Consider the following 24,948-nt stretch of genomic DNA (forward strand, 5'->3'; position numbering starts at 1 on the left):
CATGCAATGCATGAAAAGCTCAAGAGCCAAAAAGAAAGGATTGAGGCTGATAGTGCCATCTCAATCCGGTAGGAACGTCCGAGAAAAAGGGAGAAACCCTCCAAACTCGAGGAAATATAGTCCTTCTAGAAGAGGCTGCCCGTGAAGGGCCCTGCATGCTAGCCCATATGGCTATCAAAGTGTGAACCGTGTCAGTCCAAATACCCGTGAACACCTGTGATGGGTGTATCTAGGTGCCATCCAAGACCTCTGTACATCTGGCTCTCCAAATGTGCCAAGAGGAAATGCTAGCCAAAATCTCCCAAGAGGTGTTCACTGAAGCATGAGAAGCTCTGAAGGGAGTAAGTGGTACATCCTGAAGAGAGCAGGGCTCTATCACCTGCCGGCGGACCGAGAGTGCCCAAGAAGAAGGCTCACCCTCATAAAACACCTGGGGCCCAGTAAGGGATAACCATGCGACCGAGCCCCAAGTCATGAAGAAAGGGGAAGTATGAAAGATGGTGAGTATCCGAGCAACCCCTTTCCAAACAGTCCTCGCCTGACTACAGTCCCAAAGGAAATGTCGCATTGACTCCTCTGCAGAATGGCAGCGAGGACAAGTGGGATCAGCCCCAAATCGTGATCTCCACATTTTCACTGCAATCCCTCCATGAATAGAAAGCCAAAAGAAAAGAGTGATCTTTCTATTTCTGAGGGATTTCCAGAGCCGCCTCCAGAAATTTCTACGCAAATCTGCAGTGATGAAGAAGCTTTCCCAATGGGGGGCTCTGGAGGGAATCCAACCCCTACTGTCAGCTGAAATCTCCTGGCATTACCAACCGTGAAACGAAAGAAGGGAATCCCCCTCTCTCGGTGCCCATGATCTATCCACTCCCACTCTCCTGGGTCCCACTGCAAGCACCTGATAGGTGCACCTCCATCTAAACACAATCTCCAGGATCCCAAGGCCAAGACCTCTGTACATCTGTGATGGGTGTATCTAGGTGCCATCCAAGACCTCTGTACATGTGGCTCTCCAAATGTGCCAAGAGGAAATGCTAGCCAAAATCTCCCAAGAGGTGTTCACTGAAGCATGAGAAGCTCTGAAGGGAGTAATCCGAGCAACCCCTTTCCAAACAGTCCTCGCTTGACTACAGTCCCAAAGGAAATGTCGCATTGACTCCTCTGCAGAATGACAGCGAGGACAAGTGGGATCAGCCCCAAATCGTAATCTCCACATTTTCACTGCAATCCCTCCATGAATAGAAAGCCAAAAGAAAAGAGTGATCTTTCTATTTCTGAGGGATTTCCAGAGCCGCCTCCAGAAATTTCTACGCAAATCTGCGGTGATGAAGAAGCTTTCCCAATGGGGGGCTCTGGAGGGAATCCAACCCCTACTGTCAGCTGAAATCTCCTGGCATTACCAACCGTGAAACGAAAGAAGGGAATCCCCCTCTCTCGGTGCCCATGATCTATCCACTCCCACTCTCCTGGGTCCCACTGCAAGCACCTGATAGGTGCACCTCCATCTAAACAAAATCTCCAGGATCCCAAGGCCAAGAGCAGAGGGTCGGGGTCTAAGTACCACTGCAAGCCCGCTCCATGGTCCACAAAACCAGCAATCCTGACAGGCTGAAAGGCAACCTCTAGAAGAATATCATCCTTGGATATAGAGAGTATACCTCCATCCCCAACGTCAAAGACCAGTGCATCTTCCCCGAGACCTCGAAGAGCGATCACCTGTAAAGGAACTGCTGTCCTCGAAAAAGCTCCCATCCAAGTGGTGGAAGTAATAGACAACTCAACTATCCATTCCATCGAGATGGCTGCATCTATCTGCTGAATCTTGCGTGCTACCCCTCTGAGAGGTGACTCACGGACTGCAGTCTCTGATCCTCAGGTAGCCTGATAAAAGCCTTCCAAGTGGCTACTATGTAGGCGGGGCCTCTCTCCCATTTAGACCACTGCATGTAATGGGAAGTGCCCAGTGGTCTGGCATGCTCGTCAAGTATACTATCATTCCAAATGATCGGCTGCCTATCAATCTCTTTGACGGTAGAAGGTGGAATCCTTCGAAGAGTGTTCCTGAAGCTCCCCCAAGCTTTCAGGATGGCAGTCATGAGAGGAGAGGCAAGAGATCTGAGAGGGGCGAAAGTAAAAATCCAGCGAGGGCTGTCCACCCAATCATCTCCCAAGGTTGGTGTGCAATCCTGAATGCGTCCAAAAAAGAAATCCTTCCAAGGTTCCTGCCCAGGCATGAGTCCCCTCACCACCACCTTACAAAGCGATGCCCTGCACTGCAAGCCCGGGTCAATGATGCCACTACTCTGTATGCCAAGTCAAGTTTAATGTATCATTTTCAGATTGTGCATACCCCAAGAATTCAGAACAGAGTGGCAGATGCCTTGTCCCAAAGACCCTAGGTCAACAATGTGACTATTTTTTATCATCATGACCTGGAAGGCATGAGGGAGCAATATGCTAATGATGCAGATTTTGGCGATACTTTACAGCAAATGCAAGAGGGGCAGTCCACCAGTCACTATTCCCTGAAAGATGGGTATCTAATGAAAGATGACTGCCTATGCATCACCCTAGAGATGAGGAAAAAGATTTTGGAGGAATGCCATGCACCTCCCTATGCTTGACATAGAGGAATTACAACAACAACTCTAGCACTAGAGAGGTATTTCTTTTGGCCAGGGATGCGGAAAGATATACATCAGTTTGTTACTGAATGCCTTACGTGTCAGAAAGTAAGTATGCTAGATGGAAGGCACCTGGCCTACTTATGCCTCTTCCCGTGCCTTAGGCACCGTGGAAAAGTATTACAATGGATTTCATTTTTGATTTGCCAAGATCAAAGTCAGAAATGATGGGATTTGAACTAGCATTGATAGATTCAGCAAGCAAGCTCATTTCATTCCGGTTCGCTAAATAATAAAGGCAGATCATATGGCTAAGCTTTTTATGGCGCAGATCTTTAAGCATCATGGTATGCCTAAGTCCATTGTTAGTGATCGAGATCCCTGAATGACCAGTCTATTCTAGCAAATTCTACAACATTGGATATGCTGAAATGCTATGTGGGTGACCAAGGTTCAGACTGGGAAAAGTACCTACCATTGGTAGAGTTTGCTTACAATAATACAGTACACAGCTCTACAAGGAAAGCCCCCTTTGAGATCATCTATGGGAAGGTGATTCTGCCACCTATCCTGAGGACCAAGGATGAAATATTTGCAGCTGATCAGTTTGTGACAGACCTCCAGATAGCTTATAGCCAAGTCCGGACAGCAATTGAACGGTCTCAAGAGAAGCATAAAAGAGCTGTAGATAAGCATAGGAGACAGTTAAATCTCAAGGAAGGGGATTGGGTACTTTTGAAGTTCGAGAAAGCTAGGCTCCGCAAGTTTAAAGGCAAACAAAAAGTGTATGCAAAGTTATCTTCCAGGTACTATGGCCCTTTCAAGGTTACAGAAAGAATAAATGAAGTTGCATACAGGTTAGCACTGCCAGAGCATTGCAGAATTCACAATGCATTCCATGTGAGTCTTCTAAATAAATTCCAGGGGCCAGAGCCTACAGAGCCAGTATCAGAGGATCCACCAGAAGTGGATGAGTTGGAGGAGGTCCTTCAGCCAGAGCAGATTGTGTACCATACTATATGCAAAGGCCCTCAGGGCAAGGAGTTTTACAAGTATCTTGTAAAATTCAAGAATTATACGGCATTAGATGCCAAGTGGATGGATGAAGACATGTTGTCCGATCATCCACAACTTTTGGATGTTTACAAGGAAGCTTTTCAGTTGAGGTCAACTGAATAGAAGCCGAGGGGATGTCACCACAATGCAAATATCCTAAGTCAAAGTACAATTGACCATTTATTTGATCATAATTAAAGAGTTTTCCATTTGTGGTAATTATGGTCAAAGAGTTCTTTTAATGGTTAGAGAATTGACTACGGTCAAAGATACTTGACTCTGGTCAAGTAAACCTGACTTCGGTCGGGGATACTTGGTTTATTACCAAGAGGGTTAACTGCGGTTAACCAGAGAATCACAGAGCTGACTACGGTCAGAGAGTGTTGACTTCAGTCAATGAGACTTGGCATGCACCAAGAGGTTAACTACGGTTAACCAAGATGTGACAACTTCGGTTGGAGACACTTGACTATAATTAAGGCGCCTCGAAAGCCTCTTAATTATAATCAAGAGTGTTGACTCCGGTCAACCAGAGAATAAATATATATATATTTATATTTATATTTGTTATGTGTGCACATGTGTTCAGTGGGGATGCCCACCGTGACTAGAATTAGTCCACAATGTGTTATTTGCATGCAAAGCACTAACAATTAATGGGTGCCATGGTGGTGTGCTTTAATTAATTGTTGCAAGTACTAGGAAGAGTGATTTTCCTAAGCGCAATGGAGCCTAACAAGAGTCTAGGAGGTGGTTCGCGTGACCAAGTGCTTCGAAGACTCTAGAGTTGCCCTTAGTGGCATGTAATTAGGAAAGTAATGTAGAGTTTGACAAGTGGCTTGGTGCCAAGAAAGGGAGCCTAAGAGCTCATGTAATAATTCATTCACATTTTGGAATTGGTAGACACAGCTTCCACACTGAACTCATGTACTTGATTTCTCTTTGATGAATAAAAACCTTTCGGGGGGGTCTAGCCCAATGATTGTCCTGAGCCCTAGTGTATCTGTTGAGAGAGGGAGAGAAATGAGAGTGTCTCTGCTGTCTTTTACGAGGAGGGTTTCACTATGGAAGTGTCTCTATAAAGTACTTGCATTTGTATCCTAGAAACTGGGAATGGATCGATGTAGGGCGTTGAGAGAAGAGCCTCCCCTTCTGTCAATACATAGTTAGTAATATGAGGAGGTTTTAGCTTAGTCTCAAAGACTAGAGGCTCATGAGCTCGTCATTGGGAGAATTTTCAGATTTTTGAGGATTTGCAAAAGCGATTTTCGAAGAGACTCTGGAAATCCCTTAGGAATAGAAAAATCACTCTCTTCTATTGGGTTTCTATTCATGGAGGGATTGTAGTGAATTAGTGGAGATCCAAGTTTGGGGTAGACTCCATATGTACTCGTTGCCTTTCTATCGGAGAGTTTGTTTAGCATTCCTTATGGGACTGCAGATACATGAAGATTATCTATTAAGGAATCGCTAGTTTATTGAGCACATTCATTAGTTCTCTATTCTTTATGACTTGGGGCTCAGTAGCTTGGCTCTCTCTGTCAAGTGGTTTAAGAGGGACATGACTCTTCCTGGGCTCTTTCCGTTCAATGACATCTGGTTGTGAGTCGTGATCACTGGATGACATTCCTAGCTGTCATATAGACGTGTGCATGCCTATGTGCATCCTTCATGGGAGATCTAGCAAGCATAGCAGCATGGTGTATTTGGAGATCGAGATGCACATAGGCTTTAGATGCTTACCAGGTCCATCTAGCATACACTTTGGTTAGTATTTGGATAGATACAGTACACACCTTGATGAGCATTTGGGAGAGTATACAAGGGTCTTCATGAGGAGACTCTTTCAGGAGGACTGCTTTCTTCAGAGAGTGGAATGGCCCACCATTCTTCTTGGAGTCCCCGAAAGGCTTGAGATGGCACTTTCAGCCTCAACCTTATATTTTCTCTAGCTCTATTATGGGAGCTTGAGTTTATTACCCTATTTGGGTTTTGTTTTCTCATGCTTGCATGATGTACTACTTTGCTCTGGTAGTTTCTTTCATGCTTAATAGAAGTCCTTTTCTTTGGGGGTAAAAAAAGATCCGGTCTTTCCCTCTTATCGATTGTTGCCATCCTCAAAAGATTGGGGCAGCTTCAAGAATAATCTCCGGTGAGTCTCCCCTCTTCAATAGAAGAGATTGATAGGTAGTTGGTCATGTGGAAGGACAACATACTTGATGATTGTTGATAGGCAGTCAGTCATGTGGAATGCCAGCATACTTGATGATCATGGCAGACCTCTTGGTACTTCTCGTTACATGCAATGGTGTAGATGGGAGAGAGGACCCACTACCTTTGTGGGTTCTTGGAAGGAATTCAAAAAGCTTCCAAATGATCATAAATTGCAGTTAATAAGTCACCTCATAGAATTGAAAGCAGAATTCAGTACATTTATAGCCCTATCCTTGGATTGGGTTTTCAGCACATTGATGTAGCCCTCTGCTTGGATTGGGTTTTTTTTGTTTCTAGAGAAAATAAAATTCTATTAATGCTTTAAAAAAACATACAAACGGCTTTCAAAAGGAGCAAAGGGTGGTAAGTACAGAATAAAGGAACTGGTTGCCAGCTACTAGCAGAAATCCGGTTTGTTTTCAAAACTCCCAGCTCACTGCCTAGAGAGACTCCGAAATAGAAGCTAGCAACCAGGGTGGTGGTCTATACATCCAGTGAATACCCCTCGTGGAAAGGGTGTAAAAGATTCCTGCAGGCCAGGCTTTGCTGAAACTTTTGGCGGTCGCTCTCGATCCTAGAGTACCGCCCTCCCAAGTGGCGGGCAAGGTGAAAAAGATGTCCTACCAAATGGCAACTATGATGGCCGTTGCAGAGACTACCAGGCCTTCCATCAGTCGACTGCAACAAGCGACCCAAATGTTCCAAGAAGTAATGTTGACACTATCTCCCAAACACTATCCTCTAGTGAATGCGACAGGTGTGATCAAGAAGGCAGCCATGCATTGTAGATCTCTATCCGAAAGATGTGATGTCCATGAATCCTGTACACTGGTGATACTCGGTCGGTCGAGTAGGCATGTCCTCCCTTCGTGAGCCAAGCTACCATTCCCGAAGTGAAGTCCCTCTGTATCCGCTGCATGTTGGCCACGATCCTAAGGGAGGCCAGCTAGATCCTCTGTGCAACGTGTCATCCCCAAAGGCAAAGGGGAATTGTCTCCAGAACTCCATCCGTGCAGCATATAGATTTGCCAACTATCCGCATCTGCTCCGGTCCCAGGAGTCAATGGGTAGATGCCCATGCGCCAACAACCAGAAGAAATACGAGATCCTATGTGGTCGTAGACCGGTGATAAGGAAAAAAAAGGAAAGACAACCAGGAATTATGTACTTCACCACGTCAAATAGTTGAGACTTCATAGGGATCAGCTGCAATGTGGGCTCGTAGATGATGAGCTTATGAACCAGGTTCCAGAGCAGATATCCTCATACACAAATTTACAAGTCAATCTCCCACACAATCTGACTAGAACATGGATCACACAGACTCAAAGAGAGCCAAAAGACTACACAGCCCGAAACAGATAAACTTAGAACTGAACTTCCCCCCAAAACTTAGAGAATAGTCAGCCTCAGAATACTATGAACCCACAGCCCACACTCCTAAGCTTCCATCAAGAACAATAGCTCGTAACTCCCACAAAGCTGCAACAGCGCCACCTCCTCTCCTTCTCTATCAGTACCCAGGAATCTCCCATGATCAAATCAGCATAAGATCACAACCATGTCAAAGAGGCTTCCAATTCCTTCAGGATAGCTTCTCTTCCCTCACAAAGCAGAAGATCAGTGATTGACGAACATGTGCAGCAAGCATCAATCTCACGTTCTTCCACGAAGAGTGCCCAACTCGTTCCATTGCCCTTAGCATGCACTTTCTTCGTCCCTCTATCTCTTGCATATGGAATTCATGGAGTCTCTGTCGCTAAGATTACTCCGTGCTGCATCGTAGCGCCACCAACAGTCCTTTAGATGATCTTAGCCAGACCATACATTCTGTGCATCAGCTCATGTGCAAACGACAACCGTCCTACCTGTGTGGTAGCCGCACACAAGCTCACAAACTCCCTTACGTGAAGATAACCAGCAGCGTCCGCAATAGCCCTTCTCTCCCATTCGATCTGAATTCAACACATAGTTGTAACCCCGGAGTACCCAGAGCTTATCCTTTCCAAACCTGGAGTCCCTTTGTGCCAAGCATGCAGTTGGAAAATCCCCCTCCCATCACGTACGTAGGCCTTTTCTTGATGGGCGCTTCACCTTTCGCTTTCATCTACCAGACTCCTAGTTATGTGCGTCGCTTCCTCTTTACTTTAGAAATTCTAGATTTCACATGTGATGGATCGCAATCCAGAAGCTCTACATTCCTTGCTATGTAGCCACCTTTGCATGAGCAGGATGCCTTGCCAATCAGTCCAGCCACCTCATCACGTAGAATTTACCACTCTTCCTTTAAAAAAATGCAAATATCCCCCAAGGCACATTAAATGCACATTTTGAACCTTTGGTCACACAATTCCCACGCACATTAGCATGCACATTAAGACTTGCATGTACCCTCATACACACACATGAAAAGCCCCTTGACATGGACACCAGAACATATCAAATTCCTGTAACATGCAAGTGCACATTGACTTAGGAAAATAAAATTAAAAAACCCTTCATGACTTGATTTTCATGACCCCAAAAACATTTCACTTGACCACACACTGGACACCCTTGCTCTGAAGTCTGGTACAACCACATTGCATTTCATCATTTCCCATGAAGTCCCTGCAAAACATACTTTATTGTCTCAAAAAACTATATATTAGTCCATCATGCTTGTGAAAGAAAAATCCACAAATGCCAAAAGCCCACACCTACCCTAGATGTGTACAACTATGTGCCTACCCATAGCTATATACAGTGCTCAAAAACTTGATACAAGTTTTGTCCTATCATTTTGCCCATCCCCAAGTCTGCAGACATTCATGTCTTGCAGATAGGGGTATATAAGATTTGCATTTCTTCAGAGATATCCTCATCCATGAGGTCTTCCGGCTTGTCTGGTTTCATCACAGTAGGTCCATAGCTGCCCATACTCATGATCCTATGAATGTATTTCTTTAGTCTGAAGCCACTGACTCTATTCTTATGCTACTGACCATCCAAATCCTGAAGTTGATATGAGCCATTTTTGAATTTCTTCATCACACGAAAAGGTCCATTCCATTTTCTTTTGAGCACCAGATCAGCCCCTTTCATGTAAAGAACATCATCTATCAGACAATAAGAAGTACAGCTTTTAATGAATCTGTATTTTCTTTGTTTCAAAACTTCTTCAGGCACTTTACCAATTAATAGGAAGCTTTCCTCACAAGCTAATGTCTCCCTTCCTTTGTATAAGGGCTCCTGCACTCCTACTGCATCAACATAAGCTGCTGTAATTTCCTGTGCAGCATCATGTGCATTTACATTCTTACCTCTTTCAATATGCTGGAGTGTCCAGGCATCCAATTGATTTAATAGTTTTTTCACCGCACTTATCCATCTCTTCAAATGAACATGCTTAACCTTCCAGACACCTAAAATTTGCTTCACAATCAACAAAGCATCTCCCTTAATCATGAGTCTCTTTATACCTAGACTAATGCATACTTTCAAACCTTCAAAGAGGGCTGCATATTCAGCTTCATTATTACTGCTGGCTTCGAGCTGAATTCCCATTTTTCGAATTTCCTGTCCTCCAGGATCATAAATGACAATTCCTTCTGTACTTTCATTTAAACTCTTTTTGTAAGATCCATCAAAGTGTAAAACAAATGCATCCTCTAGTACTTTTTCTTCATTCATGTCAGTGTTCTTCTCCACATCTTCAACTAAAATAGGTCCTTCCTTATAGGTGAGGAGATCAGCCAAGGAATCTCTGGTAGAGTTCTCAACCAAAAAGGTAAAAGAGTACTCCTGTAACTCTACTATCCATTTAATCATGCTCGTGGAGATGTTTGTACTATTCAACATATGAGGCAGTAGTGAACATGAGGTAAGAACCACAAAAGGCCTGGACAATAGATAAGACCGAAATCTCCTACAGGCATACAAGAGGCTAGCCAGGACCAATTCAGCTGCTGAATACTTCCTCTCTACTTCACTCTTCACCCTGCTGGCATAATAGACTGGCCTCATATATCTGGAACCCTCTCCCTGCTGCAAAAGAATAGCAGCAATAGCATATGGTCCTACAGATGGATTCACATAAAAAGTCATGGAATAATCTGGTGGCTTTACACTTAAAATATGAGTCAAGGATTCCTTAACTGCCTCAAACACCTCTTCACTCTCTGTCGTCCATTTCAAAGGCTCAGATTTTACCACCTGCTGAAGAGGATACAAAATCTGAGATAACATATGAATAAATCTCGACAGATACTTCACCTTCTGGAGAATGGTATGCAACTGCTTGGTATTCTCAGGAGAGGACATCATAACTAAAGCTTTCACTTTACCTGGATTTGGCTATATCCCATTCTCAGATACAATATGCCCCAATATTTTAATGCTGGTCTGAGCTAACTGAGTCTTCTTAGGATTTAATTGACCACCATTATTATCAATCTCATAAAATACCTGATCCAACTTGTCACAGTGCTCCCTTCTTCCAATGTAGACACAAATGTCATCAATAAACACTTACAAAATCTATCCAGGAAAGGTGATAAAATCAGATCTGAATTCTCTTGATAGTGCGAGGGGCCGTTGGTAACTTCAAAAGGCATTTTCCTGTAACAAAAACAGCCCCAGGGGGGTAATGAAAGTAGTCTTGATTTGATCTTCCTGGGCTATGGCTATCTGGAAGTACCTTGAATATCCGTCACACGAGCTGTACATTTCATGACCCGCCACTTTATCAACAATATCATCCAGAAAAGGCAGAGGATAGTGGTTTCTCTTTGTCACTGGATTCGGAGGTTTGTAATCGACAGACTCTCCATTTGTCTACCCCTTTTGGCACTATGACCACAGGACTTATCCAATCAGAGTGAACTATAGGATAAATTATTCCTGCCTTGAGAAGCGTATCTACCTCTTCCTTCAGCACATCTCTCTGTTCCGGGATTAATCTCCTTATTTTCTGAAAAACAGGTTTGGCACCTTCCTTTAGCTCAATCCTCATAGGCTTCCCTTTAAATCCCCTAATCTCCTCATAAGAGGTGATAAAAAAATTGGGGTATTTCTGCAACATCTTCAAATATTATTCTTTCTCCTCAACATTGAGATCAGGATTCAATGATTGCTCAATCAACACCTGGGTTGATTCTTGAGAACATTTGGGCTGCATTAAATCCTCGATAACCTAAAACCTATCCACCTCTTCCTCACCAAACCTTGCTGCCCCCACAAAATCTACCTGTGAATCCTCATCTACCAAATCCACCAATGCTATTGTTCCTTCATCACTTTCTGAAGTCACCGAACTCTCATCCTCACTGCTAGTTTCACTTCTCTCTTCCTCTTCACTTGTTGAATCTGAAACTTCAGCCCTGCTTACCATATCGAAATTCCATTTCTTCCCATTCGTATGTACATAAAAGATTCCTTTTTGCCAATTCTGAATTGCACCTACCTTCCTCAACCATGGCCTTCCAAGAATCAAAGGATAGGCTCCCAACCCGGTAGGCATCACATGACAATTCACTCGACATGAAACACTGAATGCCTCAACCTCTAGGCCAGGTACTATCCCTAAAGTTTTCACCTTGGAGTGGTTTGCCATTCTGATGCGATAACTAGAGGAGCGGGATATCTTCAGTCCTAATCTCTCTACACAATCCTGAGTAATCACACAAATCTCTGCACCCCCATCTATATAGGCCTCTCCAAAACCCTTTCCTTTATGCCAGGCTTCTACATCAGGTAAAAGATCTGGCAACTTTGAGACAGACATCAACTTAATTGTACCTTTATGAGAGTTCTTCTTTGCTGGATTTACAGCCCGCCTCCATGCTTTTTCAAGCTTTGGGCATAGACCAATCATTTGGGCAAATGTAATGTCCGGTTTCCTCCCTGAAAGATCTTCCACCAAATCATAATCTCCCTGCTCCTTCCCCATGGGATAATCTACAGTTCTGTACTTCCTTCTGGGCTTCCTGCTCTTCTTCTTTTGGTAGGTCATCATCTCCTCAGACTGCTTCCCCTTCTTTGCACTTGGACCAACCTCCCTTCTCTATCTCTCTTCCCTAATGGAATGACATCTTTAACTTCCTCCAACTTCAACAAGCCAAATGTAACTGCCTTACCTTTCCCTTTCTCTTCTGCAGTGGCTTTACGGATTCCAGAGGTACTAGGCTGACTTGCATCTTTTACTTCTACACTATGATCATTCACCCTATTGGAAATATATAAACATCATCTCCAGCATGAGGAAGCTTATCACAGTGTGTGGTGTAATGTCCCCACTCTCCACAATTAAAGCACTGGACACAAGGTGTAAATGACCCTTGACCTCGTCCTGCCTGCCACGGGCCTGAATTATCTGAAGAAGGCATGCTGCCTCTGCCATAACCACCCGATGATCTACCTCTTCCCCTACCATTCATCAAATTCAAACTCCAAGCTCTGCCATTTCATGAATTTCTTCTTTTATATTCTCCTCCTTCCTGACTTCAGGCTTCTGTATTTTTGGCTTCACATGAGAGAGAATTTCAGGCACATGCTGAACCATTGGCATCTCCTGCATCATTTGTGACAATCTTATCTACTTCCTCTCCTTCTCTTTTGCTACCTTAGCTCTTTACATTCAATCTTTATCCTAATCTCCGGCTTCAGATCAGCAACAAACCTATCCTTTTTTATGACTCTGGGAGGAACTTCAGGTAGTAAGGCCACCTGCCATTTATTCCACAACACAGTGAACTTACCGACATACTCATCCACTAACTGAGTCGGCTGTTGCTGCAATAAACATAGGTCTCTCCAAATGCCATCAAGATCTCTAACACACATAAACCTGTCTAGGGAAGCTGTCCTCACCCCTGGATAAGTCGGGTTTCTGTGAGCACTCTGATCATCTCGCATCCTTGCAGAGAAAGTCTATAGCCAAGTTCTCGCTTCTCCCAACAAACAAAAGGATAGAATCTGAAGAAGGAATTCTGGAGCATTCCTGTCTTTAATAAGAGCTATGAACTCCAAGCACTCTAAAAACCTCTCTGGGTCTTCATTGGGCAACCCGTGAAATCGAGGAAATTCATGAGCCATCTCTCCTCTTGACTAACTTATCTCAAACACACTTCCAACCAGAAATACCATCCAACCTCTTCTGGGAAGAAAACAAAAATAATCACTCTACTGAAGAAAACTTACCCTGCATCTGACTAGCATTCTTCTTCCTAAGAGCAATCACTTTCAAAGCCTTTTGAACCTTAGCACGGAGACGTATCACCCGAAGTTCAACATCAAGGCATCTCTCTCTCCTATGTCCACACTCCCCACATAACTCACAATGAATAACTCTCATGCAAGGCTTTGTCTTCATAGTTTCAATCCCTAACCACACAGAAATTCAAGCAACATTCCCTAGCCAATTCTTCTGGGCCGTTTTGTCTTGAGTACCCAATCTCAATTCAAAACTCCTCCTGTCCCCAGCAGGATCGCCAAAAAGATGATAAGGAAAAAAAAGGAAAGACAACCAGGAATTATGTACTTCACCACGTCAAATAGTTGAGACTTCATAGGGATCAGCTGCAATGTGGGCTCGTAGATGATGAGCTTATGAGCCAGGTTCCAGAGTAGATATCCTCATACACAAATTCACAAGTCAATCTCCCACACAATCTGACTAGAACATGGATCACACAGACTCAAAGAGAGCCAAAAGACTACATAGCCCGAAACAGATAAACTTAGAACTGAACTTTTTCCCAAAACTCAAAGAATAGTCAGCCTCAATACTATGAACCCACAGCCCACACTCCTAAGCTTCCATCAAAAACAACAGCTCGTAACTCCCACAACGCTGCAACAGCGCCACCTCCTCTGCTTCTCTATCAGTACCCAGGAATCTCCCATGATCAAATCAGCATAAGATCATAATCATGTCAAAGAGGCTTCCAATTCCTTCAGGATAGCTTCTCTTCCCTCACAAAGCAGAAGATCAGTGATTGACGAACATCTGCAGCAAGCATCAATCTCACGTTCTTCCACGAAGAGTGCCCAGCTCCTTTAGGACAACCATCATCGATGAAGGTCATGTTCCATTGCCCTTAGCCTGCAATTTCTTCGTCCCTCTATCTCTTGCATACGGAATTCATGGAGTCTCTGTCGCTAAGATTACTCCGTGCTGCATCGTAGCGCCACCAACAGTCCTTTAGATGATCTTAGCCAGACCATACATTCTGTGCATCAGCTCACGTGCAAACGACGACCATCCTGCCTGTGTGGTAGCCATGCTCAGCCAACTATAAACAGCTCGCTATCTCTGGAGATCTCTAGCGCCAAGGTCTTCTCAGCGCACACAAGCTCACACACTCCCTTACGTGAAGATAACCAGCAGCGTCCGGAATAGCCCTTCTCTCCCATTCGATTTGAATTCACCACATAGCTGTAACCCCAGACCCAGAGCTTATCCTTTCCAAACCTGGAGTCCCTTTGTGCCAAGCATGCAGTCGGAAAATCCCCCTCCCATCACGTACGTAGGCCTTTTCTTGATGGGCGCTTCACCTTTCGCTTTCATCTACCAGACTCCTAGTTACGTGCATCACTTCCTCTTTACTTCAAAAATTCTAGATTTCTCTACACGTGATTGATCGCAATCTAGAAGCTCTACATTCCTTGCTACGTAGCCACCTTTGCATGAGCAGGATGCCTTCCCAATCAGTCCAGCCACCTCATCACGTAGAATTTACCACTCTTCCTTTTAAAAAATGCAAATATCCCCCAAGGCACATTAAATGCACATTTTGGACCTTTGGTCACACAATTCCCACACACATTAGCATGCACATTAAGACTTGCATGTACCCCCGTACACACACATGAAAAGCCCCTTGACATGGACACCAGAACATATCAAATTCCTGTAACATGCAAGTGCACATTGACTTAGGAAAATAAAATAAAAAAACCCTTCATGACTTGATTTTCATGACCCCAAAAACATTTCACTTGACCACACACTGGACACCCTTGCTCTGGAAGTCTGGTACAACCACATTGCATTTCATCATTTCCCTGTGAGCTCACTGTTGCGCCCGCCTTCACCAAGCTCACGTCTTCCGTACGAGTTCACTGTTGCGCCTGCCTTCACCAAGCTCCTTTGAGAATTACCACACTGTCACGTACCCCCAACCAAAGGCCTCTCCTTCTCTATCATCCAGAGCGCAGTAGTGACGACGTTTCTCTTCTCCACAAAAGAATTCCCCACGCCTGCAATCGAGTCGCCTCCCCTACTCCCACATGCCACCATCACGTTTCTTTCTTCCGATAACCACCACGTTTCCCAGCTCCTAGCCGCCACCTCGCCTTCAAAAGCTTCTCCGTCATCCTCATGTAGCCACGTACATGCATGCTTCTTTGATATATGCCACTCACCTTTGCCTTTTTTTACCACTCTCCCATTTAAAAAAATGCAAATATCCCCCCAAGGCACATTAAATGCACATTTTGAACCTTCAGTCACACAATTCCCACACACATTAGCATGCACATTAAGACTTGCATGCACCCCTGTACACACACTTTTTTTTTTTTGGGTGAAACCAAGATACTTATATTATGATACATTCATTTACATTTGGGCAGAGCTCAAAAGAGAGCCAAAGCCCTATCCATCAAAAGCAGTAAAAGAAAAGCTGAATACAAGAAACATCTAAATCTTCCTCATGTAAGGCATCATATAAAGACTGCCGCAATGAGGCTCGGAAGAACTCATATGGCTGCTGAAGTGGAGAATTCAGATATGCTTGATTGCGCTGTCACCAAAGGGTCCATAAGGCCCAGTATCTGATCCAGTGGAAGAAAAGAGAATACTGTGATAAAGAAGCTGATAGTTTGCCATATATCCAGAAAAACCTGTAGAACCTATGAGCTGGGAATCTGAGAGATAAGAAATAGGAGATTCTGTCTAGAAGGTCTCTGGAATATGAACAAAACCACAGTAAATGCAGAATACTCTCAGATGTAAGATGACATCTTGGACAAAGGGGCGAAGCTATCCTTCTTTGAGCCAATTTCACCCCTACTGGAAGAATACCAACAATACATCGCCATAGAAAGAGTCGTTGCTTCAAAGGCATTTTCAACTTCCATATCAATTGCAATCTTCCTTTCCACCAGGCTAATGACTTGTTCAAATGCCATAGAGAATTAGCATGATGGGCAATCCAGGGAGGAGGTAATATCAAACATAAGCCTGTATAGAAGTCAATAAATTCAAAGGCTTAGAGGATATGCTTGTATTTGAAGACCAAAGGTGCCAATCTTGAAGCCTGTCTCTGACATTCAATGTCAGAATCGGAATTAGAGTGAGTAAGAGATCAGCAATAGCTTTCCAAATGGGTCTATGATGCATCCCCAAATTGTATTGTCGACATGCTACTAGAAAAGTGAGAATATTTCCTTGCATATCTACTACGTCATCAATGAACCGGATACCCATTTTCATAAGATTGTAAGCTCTGATGGGTTGTTGAACAGCAAGGGGAGAGGAAAACACAGCACTCCAATGAATACTTTCCATTCTGAGTGAAGAAGCTAAAGAAGCAGGATGGGGAGACCATTTGATGTGAGAGAGTACTTGCTTCCAGTCCTGAATCAAGGAATTAGAAAATGGACAACCAGGGATTTTACCTTGCAATTTGCCAAGCACTACTTCCGATGGATCAACTAGCCAGTGTCCATAAGCATTAGTGCTCATCTGTCCACACAAAATTGCCAACATGATAGACCAATGCTGCTCTTGTTCAAAAAATGTCTTGAGCATAGTGATCTTTCTTGCCAACACATGAAATTTGATGTTTATTATATTCAAACCACCATGCATTCTTGGTGAGCAGAGCAAGTCCATTTTGAGTAGCCGTAAAGCTTTTTTATGAAGCTTTGTTTTCCAAAAAATCTCCATGGCTTGAGACATAAAGGAAGTGAGATCTCGAGATGACCAATGCAATAGAGGAAGATAGAACTGGACATAAGCTAGAACAATAGACTGGAGATCTTCCAATATTCTAATTTGTTCTGAATTTTGTTTGCCACCTAGGACATTTGTTGCTTATTGCTGATTTTCCAGCCAATGGGATAGCCCAAATGTCTTACTATGTTTTCCGGATAAACAATCTGGCCTGGCCACAAGATAGCATGCCAGTCACAATGCTTGAGTGGCAAGAGTTTTGATTTCTGAAAATTAATTTTAAGACCAGCTGCTAACCCAAATTCTGAAAGGGTATCCATCAAGAGGCGAATCTCCAAAGGACTATTCTTTGGCATGAAGAATGAATCATCTGCATAGGCCTGTGCAAGGAAGGGTCGTGAACCAGAAATCTGAAGCCCCGCTAGCTGTCCAGTATCAACCATGTGATCCATATAAAGTAGCAAAGGGTGTGAAGCAATGGCATAAAGCAAAGCACTGAGAGGGCATCCCTGTCGAACTGAGCGTTCAAGAGTCCAAGACTCAGACAAATGATTCCCTATAAAGCATTGTGTAGTGGAATCTGAGTAAAGCCAATATATGACATTAACTAGCTTTGGCCCAAAACCAAGTTTTAACATGATTTGAGAAACATAATCCCACTGTACTGTATCAAAAGCCTTAGCCACATCCACCTGCATGACCAACACATCTTGATCTGAATATTTTGCATATTCCATTGCGATGATAGTGTTAGAGATATTGTCATGTATGTGCCATCTAGGAACAAAACCATATTGCCTGGGATGAAGGCCTTCATGAAGCATATCCTTTATCCGATGTACCAACATTTTGGCAATCAGTTTGTATATAACCGGCATCAAAGTGATGGGTCTCCAGCCGTCCATAGTCTCACATAGAGGTTTTTTGGGCACAAGCTTAACCAGACCATGCTTCCAAGCTGAGGGAAGATGTTGATGCTCCCAGGCTACATTTATAAACTGCAAAATTGGACCCTTCAGTTCAGGCCAAAAGGCTTTAAAAAATTCAACCGTCAGACCATCCCAACCAGGGGATTTATGTTTACCCAAATGCCTAAGAGCTTCATCCAATTCAACATCCGAAAAAGACATTTCCAGCATTGAGGCTTTTTGCAAGGAGACAATAGGAGAAACAAACTCAGTAAATTTGTTACGGGCTGAAATAACCTGAGGTGTAGAAGAAGATGGCTGAGAAAAGAGAAGCTCAAAATGATCCAAACATTGTTTTTCTAGCTGAGATAGAGTTTGGGTCCAAAGGCCGTCTGGTTTCCTGACCCTCATGATAGATTGGCTTTGTCTATGTGCATGTAAGTTCCGAAAAAAAGATTTCGAGGAACAGCCCTTATCTAGCATAGGTTTCCGGATCTGCCATTTGGACAACTTGCGTTTATCATTGGCATCAATTATGGAGGAAACACAAGACAATAAATGCTGCTCAGAATCAGATAGAGATCTTTGATGACTAATCTGTACCAAATACTGCTTGTATGATTTTGCCCACTGGATATGCTGTCTGGTTTCTGCCATGTACCATCTTCCATATTCCTTAATGACATTTTGAATACGATGTATGAAAGAGGTCCAAGCAAAGTCCAGATCCTCCTGAGCATGGGAAAGCAATGGCCTGCGAGCCAATCTGATCATATGCTGGAAATTTTCATGAGAGAGATATAATTGATCGACCTGTAAATTTCTGACTGAAGAGAGCTGCAAGTCATCCAGAGGCATACCAAAAGAAAGAATGAGCCATAATGGAGTATGGTCAGATAATTGCTGTGAATAATCAGTCCGCATTTGACATGTATATTCATCATATTGCTGAGCATGAATGAGATAAAATCTATCAAGCCTGGCCCAATATTCTGTGAAAGCATTATGATGATATGTAAATCCCATAACTGATGGGTGAGTTGCTGTCCATAAATCTGCAAATTGAAGAGATGATGTCATATGTTCCCATTGCTGAATTTCAGAGGGCAGCATATGGGATTTATGTGTAGTGTTGTCCTTCCAGTGAGGAGAATTGTTGAAATCACCACAAAGTAGTGCATTTGAAGACCAAGGATATTGCTTGATGGAGTTCCACATTTGAGCTCTTGAAGCTGAATTTTGAGAAGCATACAAAGATCCTATTTCAAAAATCTCTCCATTAATCATACATTGGATAATCATCCATCGTCCACCAAGATCATTATATGCTATCCAGGGTTGCAGATCATGTCTGGCTAAAATGCACAGCCCAGAGAACTGTTCAGATCCTGAATAAAATATATCATATCCAGAAAAAAACCCATGCTGGCCAGCCAAAAAATGCTGATTATGCTCTTGTGGACACACAACATCCAGATGAGTTGTATTTATATAATGCCATAAAAGCCTCCATTTATTCTAGTTGCAGAGGCCCTGTATATTATTATAGGAAAAACATTTAAGAGAAGCACGCATGAAAATATATACAAGAGATGTTCTGTCCTCAAAAAGAACAGGAGGCCTCAAGCCTCTGCCATTGCCACAGGGTCTTGCTGACCCTCAACATCCAATTCTGTGATAATATCATCTTCTTCACAAAGGGGAAGACCCTTCTTGACTGCATTAACCCATGCCTTTAAGATGGGGTTGCTTGGAGAGGTAGAAGATTGTCCTGGAGAAGGAGCAGAGGCATCCCAATTACGAGATTGGAGAGGTCTTTGTTTGAGGGGCACTGTCTTCTTTGCAGTCTGCCATCCCTCATGAGAAGATGGGTTATTTTCCCCTAACTTGCTTTTTCCTTTATCCTTATTTTGAGCTGAATTGGCCTGGCTCCCTGTATGAACTGAAGGCTTCGCTCCTTTAACTTCAATCTTTTCCACATATGTCTTCTGACCTCCTTTATTAGATGGCAGAGGGATAGCTGCTGGAGGAGGTGGATGAAGGATAGAGGGACACTCTGAAGCAAGATGCCCAAACTTGTGACAAGAAAAACAAGCTCCAGCAAAAATGCCCCATTTTAAAGTGAAATATTTTTTTCCCAAATTAACACCCTCAATCTCAACTGCAATAGAGGAGAGGGTCGGTCTATCAGTATCCCACAAGATGCAAAAACGATTTTTATTACCTGTGGGACGAGGAGGACAGATCACTTGTCCCAATGTCATAGCTAAACCTGGAAGCTCTGTTCTCATGTAATCTGGAAAATCAACCACTTCAACCCATACAGGGCAATGATGCTTGATGAGGTTTTGATAGTCCTTATTAGAGGACCAGGGCATAATATGCACCATTTGTCGGCCAAAAAATAAAGGAGACATTTCCAACATCTTTTGTTTTGTCAAGGCATCCAAAAGATGTACTTCATAAAATCCTCGGGAGGCAAAATAGACTCCTTCTACATAGCATACACCTAGGAGAGAATTCACCCATTGTCCCACATCATTAGCAGAGGGAATTTTTCCTGGGAAAAAGATGATCACTGCAGTTTGAGAGAGCTTCTTCAAAGGATGCACAAGAGAAGGCAACTTCATTTTGTAAGTGAGTTCCGGAGCAAGTTGAATCCATTCCCTTCTACTTTGTTGAAAATCCTCATTCAACATATCAAACACATAGGAAGCATCTTCAGAAGAAGGAGCTATGGGGGGAGAATATTTGTTTGCTTCTGCCATGGAGGCTACGGGATGAGAAAGAGAGAGGGCTGAAGCACTATACTGACGAAAGGAGAAGCTAGCAGAACTGTACGGGAGGGACACCGGAGTGTGGTACGTACAGATGTACGGAGAAGCGACAGAACAGTACGGAATATTGACACAGAGAAGCTGACAGAACTGTATGGAACAGAGGCGCTGAGGGGACACGATGGGGCTAAGCTGTACGGAGGAGCTAGGGATGTACGGACGTACGGAGGCCCTGTACGGAGATACGGACTGAACCTTACGGAATGCTGAAACAGAGAAGATAGACAGAAATGTACGGAAAAGAGAGGCTGATGGGATACGAAGGGGCGATACTGTACGGAAGAGGCAAGGAGGTACAGACGAACAGAAGGAAGTTCAGAAGGGGAAATTCGATAGCGAGTTGAACAGCAGCGGGTTCAGACGAGGCGTCGCAGGGATGAGCCGAAACTATACGTACAACGCCGTACAACCGTATGTCGTCCGTACAGATGTATGGACGGAAAGGGAGCTGTACGGGGACCTGGCTCTGCGTCGACCTCCTCTCTCACGCTCTCTCGTCTCTCCACACACACACACTTTTTTTTTTTTGGTGGGAAGAAATCTTTTATTGCTGTAGAATAATTACATTCATAGTTACTTCAAAAAAACGAAGTAACTACTACTCAACTGAAGATCTCAGTATAAGCTGTATATACATCCTGATCAATCAAACGAGTCTGAAGACAATCATAAAATGATTGTTGCAGAGATCGTTTGAAAAAAAGAAAAGATGAAAAAAGTGGATCACCAAAGACTCTATGATTTCTGTCCATCCATAAAGTCCATAGTGTCCAATAGCGCACCCATACAAAAAATAAATGAAAACCCTGTCTCTCTGGATGAAAGCCAAACAACCAGAAAAATCTGCCAAAAGTAACAGTAGGAAATCACTGTCGAAGCCTCTGTCTGATGAGAGCAATGAGATCAGAAGTGTTTGGACAGGACCAAAAGATATGAAACACTAATTCAGTAGAGTGCTAACATCGGTGACAAACAGCTGAAGCTATATGTCTGTGTGCGAGTAACTGTCGGGATGGAAAAATGCCAAGAAGAACTCGCCATAGGAAAAGCTGTTGTCGTAGAGGGACTTTGTAATGCCAAAGGAGACGCAGCCTTTTTCTCCACCACTTCATTGGGTGATCTATATGCCAAACACTGTGATATGTAAGAGCTTCAGAGGACGGGCATATAAGGAAGGAGAGCGTAAGATCCAATCCTCAAGCCGATTCTGAAGTTCCAAATGGGGTACCGGCAAGTACGGTTGGAGCATTGCTGATATTCGATGCCATAAAGGACGATAATGAGCTCCCAAGCCATATTTGCGAGTAGCCATAGAAAAAGATAAGATTGTGCCATCATCCCGAAGTACATCCGCCACAGATGAAATGCCTTTGAAGGAGAGAAAATAAGAACGTCGGGGTTCTTGTATGGCCAAAGGGGGGTGGAAAACTTTAGACCAAAAAATATTCTCTACCCTCAAAGAGTTGCCCGAGAGAGAGTCCCACTCCACACACACACACACACTTTTTTTTTTTTTTTGGTAAATCCATGATCATATTATCAGCAAAATTTACATGAGGGTCTCAAAAAAGCAGAGAGCCTCAACAGGAAATCAAAAGCAAAGAAAAACTATTTCCAGGCATGACTGAGGAAGATCTCCTTGATGGCAAGCATCATAGATAGATTGCCGTAGGGAGAGTCTGAAATATTCATAAGATTGCAAGAACGGATTCCCAAAATATCGCATGTTGTGATCCTGCCAGATGGTCCAAAAAGCCCAATATCTGACCCAGTTCAAAAATAAGGAGTAATGGACCAGGGTTGCCGGAAGTCTGCCAAAAAGCCAAAAATGTTTCCCAAAAGGTGAGTTAGGGAAACGAAGGCGAAGCGACATGGAAATTTTGCATAAGAAGGTCTTAGTGCTGGAACACATCCAAAACAAATGAGACACCGTTTCAGAAGGGGCCATGCATCGAAGACAGGAAGCAGATGCAATCCTTCGTTGAGCCAGAGTGACCCCCACGGATAAGGTTCCTGTAAGACAACGCTATAGGAAAAGCTTTTGCTTGAGAGGCAATTTGCTTCTCCATAAATTGCGGAGATTCTTTCGCCACCAAGCAAGTGATTTTGCCATATGCCAAAGAGAATTAGCATGTAAGTGAATCCATGGTGACGGCTGGAGGAAAGAGTATGTCGTGCTGACCGTTAGGTTAGGAAGAGGAACAGGACGAGAATTTGAGCCCACCAGGTGTAACTGCCAATCATGTAATCGGTCCCTGTTAGATAAAGGAGGGATGGGAAGAAAAGGCTGCAGTAATTCAGCAATTTTTCCCCAAATAAACCTGTGATGCATGGCTAGTGGATAAGAAGCCATGGCTTGAGGGAAGGAAAGCATGTGACCAGTAGCATCAACAACGTCATTTATACACCTGATCCCCAATTTGCTGAGATTATATGCCCGAATCGGCTCTTGGAGGGCCAATGGAGGATCAAAAACAGCACTCCAATAAATACTTTCTTGCCGAAGGGAATTGGCATGAGATAAAACGGAAGGGGCCCAATGAGCATGCGAAAGGACCTGTTGCCAATCGCTAATAAGTGAAGTAGCAAAGGGGCAACCCGGGATAGAGCCTACAAATCTGCCCAAAATGACCTCCCAAAAATCAGTGATCCAGGCACCATGTGCAGTAGTACGTAAGGACGTGCACATGGTTGCAAGCATATGAGTCCATGGCTGCTTCTGACGAAAAAAGGTGAGTAGAAGAGGAATTTTCCTGGCCAAGACATGGTGCGCAATATTCAGCACATTCAATCCACCGTGCATCCTTGGGGAACAGACTTTTGTCATCCTCATAAGTCTTAGAGCTTTAGCAGAAGACTTTGTTTTCCATAACAGTTCCATAGCATGAGACATAAAGGCAGAAATGTCTTGAGAAGTCCAGTGCATCAAAGGCAAATAATACTGAACATAAGCCATAATAATCGACTGGACAATCCGGAGCCTAACATGGAGTGGCCAAGTGGAGAGCTTCCAATAATGGAGTTTGGCATGAAGCTTATCAAAAATCCATTTTAACTGTTGTTTCCTAGTGATGTGCCAGCCAATAGGGTAACCAAGATGGCGGACCACATCACAGGGCTGCATAATGTGCCCAGGCCATAGAAGAGTATGCCAATCATATGAATGCAACGGTATGAGGCTAGATTTATCGAAATTAACATTCATGCCAGCAGCCAGGCCATATGAAGAAAGAGTGTCCATAATAGTCTTCAACTGCTGTGGAGAATTATGTTGCATAAAAAAAGAATCATCTGCATAGGCCTGAGCAATAAAGGAAGGGGCTCCAGGAATCTGAAGACCAGTGAGAAGACCTTGTGCGGTAAGATGATCCAAATATGAGAGAAGTGGGTGAGTGGCAATGGCATACAACAGGGCACTGAGTGGACATCCTTGCCGGACCGAACGACCCAAGGACCAAGATTGCGAAAGATGATTTCCAAGGATGCATTGGGCTGTAGAGCCAGCATATAAACAGTAGATGACATTAGCCATTTTCGGCCCGAAGCCCATCTTAGCCATTGTTTGTGAGATAAAGTCCCAGTTGACCGTGTCAGAAGCTTTGGCAAAGTCCACTTGCATAATAAAAACATCCTGTTCAGAATATTTTGCATATTCAATAGCCATGAGAGCATTGCCAATATTATCATGAATCTGCCTCCGAGGGACGAAACCATATTGCAAAGGATGCAAGCCCTCATAGAGCACTTGATGAAGGCGGTGCACTAGCATTTTAGCAAAGAGTTTGTAAATAACGGGCATCAATGTGATGGGCCTCCAATCCATAAGATGCTCACACAATTTCCTCTTGGGAATGAGTTTAACTATGCCATGCTTCCATGAGGAGGGGAGTACTCCTGTGTGCCAAGAGTTATTAATCATTTGTAGGATGACACCTTTAAGATCCTCCCAAAAGTGTAAGAAAAACTCCACTGTGAGACCATCATACCCCGGAGCCTTACCAGGGCTAAGATGAGACAAGGCATCATCAAGCTCCTTATCAGTGAAAGGCATATCCAGTTTGAGAGCTTCCTGTGGGTTGATAATGGGATGCACTTGATGCAAAAGAATCTCCCGAGCTTGTAATTCTTGCAAAGAAGTAGTATCAGGGGGTGCAAATAGCTTCTGAAAATAAGAAAAGCATTCATGTTGAAGCTCTGAGAAAGACCGAGTCCATTCCCCATCCCGTTTGCGGACTCTGAGGCAAGATGTCTTTCTCCTGAAAGCATGTAACCCTTGAAAAAAGGATTTAGAAGAGCATCCTTTATCCAAAAATTGAGTCATCCTTGCCCGAACCTGCCACTTGGCCAATTTACGTCGGTCATTAGCT

At 43.6% G+C, this 24,948-nt stretch overlaps 1 pseudogene; it reads right to left on the reverse strand.

Moving 5' to 3' along the window:
* Positions 1-13,663: 13,663 nt before the first annotated feature.
* Positions 13,664-20,463, reverse strand: LOC147902239 (uncharacterized; annotated as a pseudogene).
* Between the last annotated feature and the right edge of the window lie 4,485 nt (positions 20,464-24,948).

Source organism: Dipteris shenzhenensis, chromosome 5 (genome assembly GCF_047967505.1).
Source record: "Dipteris shenzhenensis isolate YYH24624 ecotype China chromosome 5, Dip_SZ_1.0, whole genome shotgun sequence".
Lineage (NCBI taxonomy): Eukaryota > Viridiplantae > Streptophyta > Polypodiopsida > Gleicheniales > Dipteridaceae > Dipteris > Dipteris shenzhenensis.